The sequence below is a fragment of the Netta rufina genome, assembly GCF_964035555.1.
Source record: "Netta rufina genome assembly, chromosome: 18".
Taxonomy (NCBI): domain Eukaryota; kingdom Metazoa; phylum Chordata; class Aves; order Anseriformes; family Anatidae; genus Netta; species Netta rufina.
Window position 1 is genome coordinate 3,629,372 of NC_140142.1, and position 11,056 is coordinate 3,640,427.

The window sequence follows — 11,056 nt, forward strand, 5'->3', positions numbered from 1 at the left end:
GTGCAGAGTGTACTACAGAGAGCACAGCCAGTCCGTCCATCCGTTCTGGTCTCAGTTGCCCTGTGCTGGTGGGAGAGAAGAGCAGCGATTGTCCCAGGGAAGTGCCTGAGCCCTCCTTCACACAGCATTTCTGGCAGGAGCTGCCTCTCACTGCCTACCCATGTCCTTGCTGGGAACTGGTTCTCTGTCCCCACATCTCTTCCCTGTTCATGCTAACAGACCCCATCGCACAAGCTGTGTGCTCAGACTCACTCAGATTCCACTCCACTGCAAGAATCTTAAAGCAGAGAATCCAAAAAAGCCTTCGCCTTCAGACTAACCAAGCCACAGTCTTCCTCTTCAAACGCCCATTCATAAATGCCATTCTCTAAAGTATCTCCTAGTCCAAATTACAAGTACAGTGAGGCCCACCCTGACAGATACTATCAGCCATTGGATGTGCCAGCTGTAGAAGACCCCTCTGGTAACCCCACCTGCAGTGCCCTGCTGCCAGAGCCTCACGGTGTCAAGAGCCTGCAGATGTGTCCTGCCACACGCTGCCCTCTGTTGTTGCGCTCCTCAGTGCCTCCAAGCCCTCTCTCCTTCTCTCCTCTCTGTGTGCCAGCTGCGGTCAGAGCCCCCAGCCCTGCCGTGCTGTGCAGAGGAGCTGCACCTGGGCACAGCTGTCTCTCTGCAGCGCTGCCTCTTGCCAGGACTTCCCCTTGTGCCCAGGAGCCCGGCCCAGCTCAGCCCAACCATGGCATTGCTTGCTCTGTGCCCTTCGGCTCCCTCGAGGTGTCCCCAAGGCCTCAGGGCTGACAGCTCCCGAAGGCAGCAGGGTCTCTGCTGGGGTGTGGTGGTTGAAGCACACTGAACGCATCACCAACTGCCCTTCTCTGAACACAGGGGAAATGACTTTTACAAGGGTGATTAGTGCTTTTAAACTGTGGTTGTCAAACATGATGTGCTTTAACCTGGCAGGCAGCTCAGCACCACATGGCTGTTATCTCACAACCACCTCTAAAAAGACAATGGGTTGAAATGCAATACAAGCTTTCAGAAGGATTTGGAACATTTGATTCCCTTACTCAAATACTTCTTCTGCTGTGGTGCCCCATGTGATTATGACACCAGCATGCTGGAGTTGTTCAGGAGCTTCCCTGTGTTCTTGAGCACTCTGGGTCAGCCCATGGCAAATGGTAGGGCTGTGTTTCCAGCCCTGGCGCAGTTGATTCCAGGTGGGCAGGACACCCCTCCATGTGAAAGCAAAGTGTGGCTTGTGTACTGCTGTGAAAGGGATGGACAAAAATGCATTAGGAATATTAATTGTGGCATAGCACTTGACTGCCTTTGACTCCAGTTCATACTGAATGAAGTTCTAGCATACCCGGCACAGCAGCAGCCAGTGGTGGTGGGACTTGATTCAGGCCACAGAAGTCCATCGTTATCTTTGACTCACCATTAGAATTTTGCACTGTCCATATGGGACTATTAAAGGGTGAGAGAGTCTTATTGATCAGTCCTTGGCTCTCCAGTCGATGAACCAGCTCATGCAGGGGAATCAGGGAGTCTCTGTTAGTGTAATACTGCCTCAGGTGCACGGCTGGTAGTGATTGGCACCTGCTGCTCATTGGCCATCAGCACCTCCAGAGCAGAAGGGTCCTGTGAAAGAGTGGGCAAGGTAGACACAACTGGTTAATGTCCTCCATCTCCCAGGCAGCTATGACAAAAACCCACCAGTGAAATTTGGGTCTTGGAAGTACCCTCTTTGAAGCAGTCTATGCCAAGGATGCACAAAGGCTCCAGGATAGTCTCAGTGGGATGCTTTTGCCACTCTTTCCCTGTGAGACTCACTTCAGCCTCCAGTACTGTTAACTGCTGGGATCCCCCTGTCTCTCCAGAAATACAAATGGCTTCTGGCCCTTGATGACATCACAGTACACTGTGCACCGCTCTCCACTAGAGCCTGATTCTGCTGTGGGCCTGATGTGCCAGCCATTAAATCCTTAAAGTCGAATAGCACACAATTGTCTGTTTTCTCCCCCTGGCTTGAGGCAGGATCTCTCTAGTCCTGCTCATAGTATTCATTAGTGTGTCTGGAGGACTATCTGCTGGAAACTGGAGAAACAATGTTCACAGAACACCTTTTTGCCAATATTTTTCCTGGCACTTCACGCATCTGTGTCTCTAGAACGGCGGTAGATTTTTCCATCCCTTTTTCTTAGGGCTTATAGGGTTATCATCATGGGGGACTCCCTTCTGAAAGGGACAGAGGGCCCAATATGACAACTGGGCCCAACCCACAGACTTCTCACGGAGAAGAAACATTGCTAAGAAAGTTAAGTGCATGGTACAGCCCACCGGCTACTACCTGTTACTGGTCTTTCAGGCTGGAAATGAAAAGGTAGCAAAGAGAAGTCTGAGAGCAATCAAAAGGGACTTTGGGGCTTTGGGGAGACTACTTAAAGGATCAAGGGCACAGGTTGTGTTTGCCTCTGTCCTTCCGATAAGGGGGGATCAATGCTGACAAACAGACTCATCACATTAATACATGGCTTCGGGACTGGTGCATTCAACAGAACTTTGTTTTTTTTCAATCACAGGAAAGTCTATGTGACACCGGTTCCACTGGCACCAGATGGGATGCGCCTCTCTCGGAGAGGGGTAAGGATTTTGGCTCAGGAGTTGCCAGGGCTGATAGATAGGGCTTTAAACTAGAGTCGAAGGGGGAAAGGGATAAAACCAGGCATGCTGGTGATGAGCTGGTGATGGTGCACTAGAATCAGAGGGACTGTGTGCCAGTGAGGCCTTTCGGTCAGCTCCACAAGGTGCTGCATGCAATGAAGTGCATTTGAAGTGCTTCTACACAGATGCATGCAGTATGAGGAATAAAATGGATGAGTTAGAAGTCTTGGCCCAGTCCCACAGCTACGACATCATTGGCATAAGCAAAACCTGGGGGGATGAGTCCTATGGCTGGTGTGCTGCAATAGATGGCTCCAGGCTCTTCAGGAGGGACAGGCAGGGCAGGTGAGGAGGTGGGGGTGGTGGTGATGTATGTGAAGGAGGGGCTGGACTGTAGGGAGCTTCAAGTTTGGGATGGCAAAGTTGAGAGCCTCTGAGTAAGGATTAAGGGATGAACAAATGAAGGGGATGTCATCGTGGGAGTCTATTACAGACCACCCAAACAGGATGATGACACCAATGAGTTATTCTTTGAGGAACTAAGACATACCTTGAGATCAACTCCCCTTGTCCTTATGGGGGAATTCAACTTGTCAGAAGTTAATTGGGTATATCACACAGCCAACACGAGCAGGTCCAGAAGGTTCTTAAAGCACCTAGATGATAACTTCTTGGTGCAGGTGCTAAGAAAGCCAACCAGGAAAGGTGCCTTCCTTGATCTGTTGCTGGAAAACAGAGAGGGTCCTGTGGGAGACATGGCAATTGGTGGCCGTCTTAGTCATAGAGACCATGAAGCAGTTGAGTTTAAACTTTTTTGGTGACAGAAGGAAAACTGCCACCAAAACTTCAGCCCTGGATATGGGGAAAGCAGACTTCAGGCTGCTCAGGGAACTAGTCAGCAAGGCCCCTGGGAAGCTGCTTTTGAAGGTTTTGGCATCCATCAGTGTTGGACAGCCTTTAAGCACTGCCTCCTAAAAGCACATGATCAGGGAATTCCAAAATATTGGAGGTCAAGCAGGCAGTGCAGAAGACCAGCCTGGCTGACCAGGGATCTTCTGGAGCTTAGGCATAACAAGAAATTGTATGGCTGATGGAAGTGGGGTCAGTCAATGTGGAAGGAATCCAGGGACACTGTTCGCGTTCGTAGGGAAAAAATTTGTGTGGCCAAAGCTCAACTAGAGTTGAAGTTGGCCACATCTGTGGGAGACAATTCAAGATGTTTTTTTAGATATGTGAACAAAAAAAAGGAGAACCAAAGAAAACATAGGTCCTTTACTTGACGGGCAAGGTCTCCTCACAGACGAGGACATAGGCAAAGCAGAGACGTTTAATGCTTTCTTCACCTCTGCCTTCAATGCTGATGATGGGCTTTGGGACCCTGGGTGCCCTGAACTGGAGAACCATGCCAATGTGAATGACAAACTCCCAACAGACCTTGAGCGTGTGCAGAATTTCCTGCTCCACCCGGATCCATACAAGTCCATGGGTCCAGATGGGATCCATCCCAGGGTGCTTAAAGAGCTGGCTGATGTCATCGCATGACCTCTCTCAATAATTTTTCAATGGTCTTGGGAATCTGGAGAGGTCCCAGTAGATTGGAAGCTGGCAAACGTTGTCCCAGTTTTCAAGAAGGGCAAGAAAGAAGACCCTGTCAACTACAGGCCTGTCAGTCTCACATCAGTTCCTTGTAAAATTATGGAGATTATCCTAGGAGTTATTGAAGCGCACCTGGGAGACAAAGCAGTCACTGGTCCCAGCCAACATGGGTTCATGAGGGGTAGGTCCTGTTTGACAAATTTGATTTCCTTTTATGAGAATATCACCCATCTAGTCGATCAAGGGAAACCAGCTGATGTGATCTTTTTGGATTTCAGTAAGGCTTTTGACACAGTTTCTCAAAGGACCCTACTGGACAAAACGTCCAGCATACAACTTAACAAAAACATCATGCAACGGGTGAGCAATTGGCTGAAGGGTAGGGCACAAAGAGTTGTGGTAAATAGGGCCACATCAGGCTGGTGGATGGTCACCAGTGGGGTCCCCCAAGACTCCATTTTAGTGCTAGTCCTCTTCAATGTCTTTATAAATGATTTGGAGGTAGGACTAGAAGGTGTTCTGAGCAAATTTGCTGACGACACCAGACTTGGAGAAATTGCAGATTCTGCTGAGGGTAGAAAGGCCTTGCAGAGAGACCTGGACTGATTGGAGAGCTGGGCAATCACCAACCACATGAAGTTTAACAAAGACAAGTGCTGGGTCCTGCACCTGGGATGGGGCAACCCTGGCTATACATACAGACTGGGCGATGAGATGCTGGAGAACATCCCCACAGAGAGGGATCTATGGGTTGTGATTGAAAGCAAGTTGAATATGAGCCAGCAGTGTGCCCTGGCAGCCAGGAGGACCAATCGTATCCTGGGGTGCATCAAGCACGGCATTGCTAGTCGGTCGAGGGAGGAGATTGTACTGCTCTACTTTGCCCTGGTGTGACCTCACCTTGAGTACTGTGTGTAGTTCTGGGCACCACAGTACAAGAAGGACATTAAACTGTTGGAGAGTGTCCAGGGGAGGGCGATGAAGATGGTGAAGGGCCTAGAGGGGAAGACGTATGAGGAGCGGCTGAGGGCACTGGGCCTGTTCAGCCTGGAGAAGAGGAGGCTGAGGGGGGACCTCATTGCAGTCTACAACTTCCTCATGAGGAGGAGCAGAGGGGCAGGAGCCGATCTATTCTCCGTAATCAACAGTGATGGAACCCAAGGGAATGGCATCAAGCTGAGGCAGGAGAAGTTTAGGGTGGACATCAGGAAGAAGTTCTTCACTTATAGGGTGGTCACACACTGGAACAGGCTCCCCAGGGACGTAGTCACTGCACCAAGCCTGTCAGAGTTTAATAAGCATCTGGACTGTGCCCTTAGTCATATGGTCTGAATTTTTGGGTAGACCTGTGTGGTGCCAGGAGCTGGACTTGATGATCCTTATGAGTCCCTTCCAACTCAGGATATTCCATGATTCTATGATTCAGAATATTCTATGATTCTATGGCATTTTTTTTTTTTTTGTGACTTTTTCCCATTGTAACAGAAGAGCTGTAGCTAACTGCTTCTGGAAGACAACTGGAATAGCTTCTTCAGTGCATGCTTGAGTTCCTGGTTCCTCATGCTGTAGATGAGTGGGTTCACTGCTGGAGGTATCACCGAGTAAAGAACTGTCACCACCATGTCCACGTGTGCAGAGTAGATGGAGGGGGGCTTCAGGTGGGCAAATGTGGCAGTGCTGATAGACAGGGAGACCACGGCCAGGTGAGGGAGGCACGTGGAAAAGGCCTTGTGCTTGCCCTGCTCAGAGGGCATCATCAACACAGTCCTGAAGATCTGAATATAGGACACCACAATGAAAATAAAACAACCAACACCTAAACAGAAGCTAAAGGCAATGAGCCCAACTTCCCTGAAATAGTCTGAGTCTGAGCAGGAGAGCTTGAGGATGTGGGGGATTTCACAGAAGAACTGGTCCACAGCATTGCCTTGGCAGAGGGGCACTGAAAATGTAGTGGCCGTGTGCAGGACAGCATGGAGAAAGCCACTGCCCCAGGCAGCTGCTGCCATCTGGGCACAAGCTCTGCTGCCCAGGAGGCTCCCGTAGTGCAAGGGCTTGCAGATGGCAACGTAGCGATCGTAGGCCATGATGGTGAGAATATAAAATTCTGACCCAGTCAAGAAAACAAACAGAAAAACCTGTGCAGCACATCCTTGATAGGAGATGGCCCTGTTGTCCCAGAGGGCATTGGCCATGGCTTTGGGCAGAGTGGTGGAGATGCAGCTCAGGTCCAGGAGGGCGAGGTTGAGGAGGAAGAAGTACATGGGGGTGTGGAGGCGGTGGTCGCAGGCTACGGCGCTGAGGATGAGGCCGTTGCCCAGGAGGGCAGCCAGGTAGATGCCCAGGAAGAGCGCGAAGTGCAGGAGCTGCAGCTCGTGCGTGTCTGTGACTGCCAGCAGGAGGAACTCGCTCACAGAGCTGATGTTAGGCATTTGCTGACTTTGGACATAGACCCTATGAAATGAAAGAAAATATACGTGTATAGACTGTTATGAGTAAAGTTTCTGAACAAAATTCCCAGTAAAATCCTTACATTCCCTGTTTCCAAGAGGACTTTTGTCTATCTCCTTGTCTGGAGCCCTTCTTTGTGCTTGCTGAATGTCCTGTACACAGCAGCCACTTCTGTCCATCAGCTCCCAGTGGGACACCTCTAATCCAGTGAAATGGTTAATGTCATTGCTGTGGAGGCACACCTTAACCAGAGGGCACATCCGGGAGGGCTGCTCTGTCCATCCCCTGCTGCCCAGCTGCTGGCTGCTTGCAGCACTCAGCTGGGGGATGGATGAACACAGAGGTTGTGCTGAAAAAACACATCCCCCTGGTCTGCAGGTCCTAAAGAACAGCTCAGAAAAGCCCTGGTGCAGTCAGTAAGCAGAGAGAAGAGAAGGGATATTCTCAGGTTCGTCACTAAACTGTTTATGTCTCAGTTGAAGGCAGTAGAAGCTCAGTCACCTGTGCAAATCCAACTGCTCTGTTAACACAGAGCCTGCCCCACAATCAGAGCAGGAAGAGGCAGACAGAGAGTGCAGAAAGTGCCTTCTCTTTGCAGGCAGCCCCTGCTCTGACCTTCCTCTGCCCAAGCACCTGGGCTCCCCGAGCAGGCTGGGTGCAGGGGCCCTGCTCTGCACCACAGCCCTGGGCACCTCTGTCTGCAACCCCGGCTTCTCCTTTCTCCAGGAACTGCAGCTGCATTGCCCTCCAGCTAGAGACTTACCAGGTTCAGGGCTGGGAAGTGTTCTCCCCCAGTGAGCTCTGTGCATCCTGCCACTTCTGCCTGCCTTTAAGCACTGTGTCTCTGCAGGCAGTGCCCCCAGCCCTGCTGCACTGTGCAGAGGAGCTGCTCCTGGGCACAGCTGTCTCTCTGCACCACGGCCCTCTTGCCACGAGCTCTCTCTGTCCCACGAGCCCGGCCCAGCTCAGCAGCACAGCACCAGCCCAAGGCACTGCAATCACCCTTCTGGGGGCTTTGCTGATGAGCCCACGAACCTCAGGCACTCAGAGACAATTGAAGACAGCTCTCCAGAAGTGCAAGTCAGAGGCAAGTTTCCTGCAGTGTCCCCCTGAGGGCCAGCACTGACACAGGCTCCCTTGGAGCTCATTAGAGCAGAACCCTGGAGGCAGTGAGGACAAGGAGACAAAGGCAATGTGAAGGTGACACTGAGGTGTAGGAAAACTGGATGTGTGTCACCAAGCACAAGGGCCTGGCCTTGACCCATGTCCCCTGGGAAAGGAGATCCTTAGCAGTCACACCTTGCTCAGGACTCTTTGTGGGGCAGTAGGAGTTGGGGATGTGCATGGCCAAGTGCAGGAGAATGGTATGACCCCTGCCTGGTTCATGGGTGGGCAAGGAGTTAATTAGGCTCTGTTGCTTTAGTGATTAGCTTTCTCCTCAAAGGCTTTAGTGGCAGAGACAATAGCCATAGCCATGGACACAAATATCTCACAAGGCAGCTCTGTAGGAAGCTGGCCTGCTTCCTGGTGAAGAGGCACCATTGCTTGTATGGCATCCCTTGTGGTGCCCTGGCCCTCCTCCTTCTTGAGAACTGCTCACTTAGCAGGGTCCCAGTTTGCCCTCCTGTGTGGGGTTCCTCTTCCTCTGTTGCAGGACTGGGCTCTTCTTGTAAATGTCAAGAGGCTTCTGTAGGCAAAATCCTGCAGCTTCTTGAGGTTTGCCCACACTGATGCTCCGTTCTGTCAGCTCTTTATGTCTGCAGGCAGACAATTCAAATTTTCTGTGATTGTGATATCTCTGACAAGACAGCAGCAGCAGCAAGAGTTGCAGGGAAATTTGGACAATTCAGGAGTAACCAGTTGAATGGAACTGTAGCAGAGAGTCAGAGAAGGGTAGGGGATGGAAGGCTGCCAGTTTCCACCTCTTCTGTGCTTTCTTCTCATGCATGCTGTCAGTTTGTCTGGAGCTGTCCCCTGAATGTTATGGGGCTGTGCAGGTCAAAATTAGAAGGGCCAAAGCCCAGCTGGAGCTCAATCCGTGTATTTATGTCAAAGACAATATAAAACTGTTTATGGAAATGATAAGGAGGATTACGGAGAATCATCATCCTTTATTAGACGTGGGGGAAGTCTGGTGATTATCTATAGATAAGGTAAAGGCTGAGGTACTTAATTCCTTCTTTGCCTCAGACTCTAACAGCAAGACCAGTTGTTCCCCTGGACATTTCTTCCTCCTCATGGCCAGTGCCAACATTCCAGGGCACGCTTCATGGTTGTTTCTCCTCTCCTTCTCTTTCCTTCCACCACTGACAGCTCCATCAGGGTGGAAACCACTCCTGAAGTAGGCATCCCAACCCAGCAGGTTCCCTGCGGCCTCTCAGCCAAGCAGACACAAGTCACCTCAGCAGCAGCTTCCAAGCCAGGGGCCTGCTGCTGGCCTTGCAGCTTCTTGTGGAGACACAGCCAAGCCTTGTGCCTCCTGATGCCCACTCATGGACTCAAGCAGAAGGGACAGGACAACCCATATGGGGGCCTTCTTTCTGCCTGGGTCGTCCTGGCTCTGGAGGCAGAGGGGATCCCCCAGTCAGCATGCCAAGCAGGTGCCTTCTGCTGGCCTAGCAGGGCCACTGCCAGATGTCAACCCAAAAGTGCAGCTCCCAGGGAGAAGTCAAGGGTGACCTGCCACCTCCAGACACAAGTGACCTCCCAGTCCCTTTGTGTGACACGTTCCTGCTGCTGCCCTATCAAGTCCAGAGACAGAAGTGACCTCACAGTCACATTCCTCCTTTTAAGGCAGGAGATGCTGAGGCAGAGCTGAGCTCCTCAGAGCATTCCCATCTACCTCCTCTTTGTGGCCCACAAGCTGGTCAGATCCATGGGCCCTCACATTCAGCTTTGAGTGCCGTGTGACTGCAGAACAGCCTCATGGTTCCTATCCTGCCCCATGGGCCTAGCATCTTAAGTGCTTGGGATAAGTGCCAAGCACCTTAAGTGCTTAAGAGTAGGGTTAGGAAAAGGGTTGGATGTGAAGAAGTTAATGCAAAGGAATCAGGGCTTTGGGTGTTAGGCATTCATGTATGAGATTAGGGACTAGGGCTCACCTTCCTGTGATAGAGATGAATCAAATGCGTAGTGGAAGGGTTTGGTGTTCGGCTTGTGGTGTCAGGTCTGTGGTTAGGGTATGTACAAGGTCTTTGGTTTAGGATTTTGTTTAGGTCTGCAGGAAATCTAGGGCTAAATAGAGTGTGTTAATCGTAGTGTTAAGGGCAGGGATCAGGACGAAGAAGAGAGTAAGGGTGATGTAATGGGGCTGTGGAGTAGTTTTGGCTTCAAGGGATCTTGTGGTCAAACATTAGAGCAGTGGATTCCTGTCAGGGTGTGGAGTAGCATTTAGCTCTATCGACTAACATTGCAGGTTAAAATAGGGCAAGGGCGTCACATGACTGCTTTAAGTCTGCTTTATGGTAGGATCAACATTACCTGAACATTCTTACCTCTGCAAAATCATTAGCTTCTGCTGTCCACGCTCCTCTGCCCTCCCACAAATCTCACATCTCTGTTGGCCAGGCTTCTCCTGACTTCCCCATATCAGTCATCTTCTTAGGGGAAGTTTGGAGAACCAGCATGGAGAAGGAGAGAAACGTCTGTAGGAGCACCCTGCACAATGTGCCCAGCAGTTCTGCAACACCACAGAAGCAGGCCTGAAGGATGAGTTTAGGCAAAAGCTGATACCTCTGACATGACAAAACCTATTCAAGACCTCTTCCTCTGTGGGGCCTACCAGGTACTTAGAAAGAGGGGATCTCACAAACTGTGTGCAGAGCAGGTGCATCTGCTGTCCTGTCATGGAGACCAGCAGATGTGAGCCTAAAGGCACAGATCCCAGCCAGAAGTCAAGGGTTGAGCTGTTGGCTACTTCAGAAAGAAGTCAACTCACAGCCACTTAACAGCCATTAGCTTCCTACTGGGCTGACAGCTTCTGAGGCGTCTCTGCCATCATAATACCAGACCTACAAAACACCCCCTTTTTGGGCCAGGACCTGCCCAGGTAGAAGTGAGCTGGTTTTCATCCTTCAAGCCTGCTGGGCTCCCAGCCTCTCTGACGCTCAGGAGCCAGTTCTGTGCCAGTCCTGTGAGGTGCTAGGGCAGGAGGGACCTTGCAGGCAATGTTCCAGCCCCATGCCTGTTGGTGGTCTCTCAGCTCCTTGTGCACAGTGGGGATTGCGCTTACATCCAGAAGCCTGAAGCTGGCCTAGAAGACACTCAGGGGAAGCACCCTTCCAGCTCCAGCCCCAGCTGGCGGTGCTGCTCTGCAGAGCGAGGGGGCTGTGGTGCCTGGGGCACG